General features: G+C 42.1%; 1 non-coding gene across 1 annotated transcript; it reads right to left on the bottom strand.

The window, feature by feature from the left end:
• Window positions 1-214: 214 nt before the first annotated feature.
• Window positions 215-321, bottom strand: LOC133035275 (small nucleolar RNA R71). Its single transcript, XR_009686552.1, has one exon. It is a non-coding gene; the product is annotated as a small nucleolar RNA R71 (small nucleolar RNA).
• Between the last annotated feature and the right edge of the window lie 2,324 nt (window positions 322-2,645).

Here is a 2,645-nt window from a genome sequence, read left to right as displayed (position 1 = left end):
CCTAATTTGCATCTCTCTAACTTCATGGAACTTTGTGAAACTTTTAAAGTTAATGGAGTTAGCGATGATGCCATTCGACTGAGGTTGTTTCCATTCTCGCTCAGAGAACGAGCCAAGAGTTGGTTGAATTCTTTGCCACCTAATTCTATTGCTACATGGAATGATCTGGCAACAAAATTCTTGTCAAAGTTCTTTCCTCCAGCTAAGTCTGCAAAGGCCGAGAGCGTAAATCAATAATTTCTGCCAACAAGATAATGAATCTCTCCATGAGGCTTGGGAGAGGTTTAAAGATCTGATCAGGAGGTGTCCTCATCATGGTATAGAGAAGTGGATGCTGGTTCACAACTTTTATAACGAGCTGGTTGGTAATACTAGAACTTTAATAGATGCAAGAATGGGCGGAGCTTTTTATGAGAAAGAGTGCTAATGAAGCGTATGATCTATTGGAGGAGATGGCTCTAAACAATCAGCAGTGGCCAACTGAAAGGAGTCAATCTAAGAAGGTAGCTGGTGTGTTAGAAGTTGATGCCATCACAAAGTTAACAGCTCAGGTTGAGGCATTGACTAAAATCATTGCAGGGCAAGCTAAACAAGCCCAAATTGTTTGTGAGTTATGTGGAGGAAGTCATCACTTTTCGGAGTGTCAAGCAGATGTGGATGATTTGCCAATGGATGAAGCTAAAGCCATTGGGAATTTTTCACAGAACAACAACAACAACAATTATGGGTTCAACCAGGGTAACAACCGAAGAAATAGTGGGTTCTATCAACAAAGAAATCAGAACCAACAGTTTAATCAGCAACAAGCCTCTGGTGGAAGTTCTAGTTTGCAGACAGATTTACTGCTCCAATTTATGACTGAAACTAGATCTTCAATTAAAGACCTGCAGACTCAGATGGGCCAGCTAGCAACTCAGGTAGCAACCCGCCCTCAAGGGAATTTGCCTAGCACAACTGAAGTCAATCCCAAAGAAAATTGCAAGGCAATTACCCTGAGGAGCGGTAAGAAGTATGATGGGCCCAAGTTACCACAACCAATTGAGGAAGACGAAGAAATAAATGCTCAACCAGTGCAAACACCAACACCAACAGCAGAGAAGGCTACTGACAGCCCAGCACCACCACCACAGTCTCCACCGATTAGTATTGATCATCATGTAAAAATACCCTATCCTCAGAGGCTCAGAAAGTCAAGCTTAGACAAGCAGTTCACCAAGTTTCTAGAAGTCTTCAAAAGACTTCACATTAACATTCCTTTTGCTGAAGCTCTAGAGCAGATGCCAAGTTATGTGAAGTTTATGAAGGAAATTTTGTCAAAGAAGAGGAAGATGGAAGACTATGAGACAGTGGCTCTAACTGAAGAGTGTAGCGCTATTCTACAGAAGAAACTCCCTCCAAAACTCAGAGATCCAGGGAGCTTCACTATTCCTTGTACTATTGGTAAAATTGAAGGAATAAATGCACTATGTGATTTGGGAGCCAGTATAAACTTAATGCCTTTGTCAGTGTTTAAAAGATTGCAGCTAGGTGAAGCCAAGCCAACTACTGTAACTCTTCAATTGGCAGATCGATCGCTAGCTCACCCTAGAGGAGTCATTGAGGATGTGTTAGTAAAGGTGGACAAGTTCATCTTTCCAGCTGATTTCATTGTTCTGGATATGGAAGAAGATAGTAATGTTCCTATCATCCTGGGGAGACCTTTCTTGGCAACAGGGAAAGCACTAATTGATGTTCAGAAAGGAGAGTTAAAGCTAAGGGTACAAGGAGATGAAGTTGTATTTAATGTGCTCAAAGCAATGACCTATCCTACGGCTAGTGACAACTGTTTTGCAATTGATGTGGTGGACCAGTTGGTGGAGACAAAGACGCATGCTGAAGATCCTCTTAATCTGACTTTGGTACAAGAAGAGGTGGTGGAACAAGACGGTAAGGAAGCTTATGAGTATGCTTTGTGGCTCGATTCTTATGGACCGCTGAATAGAAAATATTATGAAGAGTTAGGAGTCATACCAACAAGGCCTACCCCATCTACTGAAAAGCCTCCTCAACTAGAGTTAAAAGTCCTACCAGAGCATCTCAGGTATGAATATTTGGGAGAAAATAAGACACTTCCTGTTATTGTGGCTTCTTCCCTATCTTCTGTAGAGACAGATAAGCTATTACGGGTTCTAAGGAAGCATACAAAAGCCATTGGATGGACTTTAGCAGATATTAAAGGGACCAGCCCTTCAACTGTAATGCATAGAATCTTAATGGAGGAAGGAGTGAAGCCAACCATTGATGCACAACGTAGATTAAATCCACCAATGAAGGAGGTTGTCAGAAAAGAAGTCTTGAAGTGGTTAGATGCCGGGGTAGCGTATCCTATTTCAGACAGTAAATGGGTGAGCCCAGTCCAAGTTGTTCCAAAGAAAGGAGGGATGACGGTGGTAAAGAATGAGAAGAATGAACTCATCCCAACCAGAACTGTCACGGGATGGAGAATTTGCATTGACTACCGAAAACTCAACAAGGCCACAAGAAAAGATCACTTTCCACTCCCATTCATTGATCAGATGTTAGACAAGTTGGCAGGACAAGAGTACTATTGTTTCCTTGATGGGTACTCAGGGTATCACCAAATAGCTATAGCACCGGAGGACCAA

The sequence above is a fragment of the Cannabis sativa genome, chromosome 2 (genome assembly GCF_029168945.1).
Source record: "Cannabis sativa cultivar Pink pepper isolate KNU-18-1 chromosome 2, ASM2916894v1, whole genome shotgun sequence".
In the NCBI taxonomy this organism is placed as follows: Eukaryota; Viridiplantae; Streptophyta; class Magnoliopsida; order Rosales; family Cannabaceae; genus Cannabis; species Cannabis sativa.
This window is presented reverse-complemented; position numbering and strand designations above follow the sequence as displayed.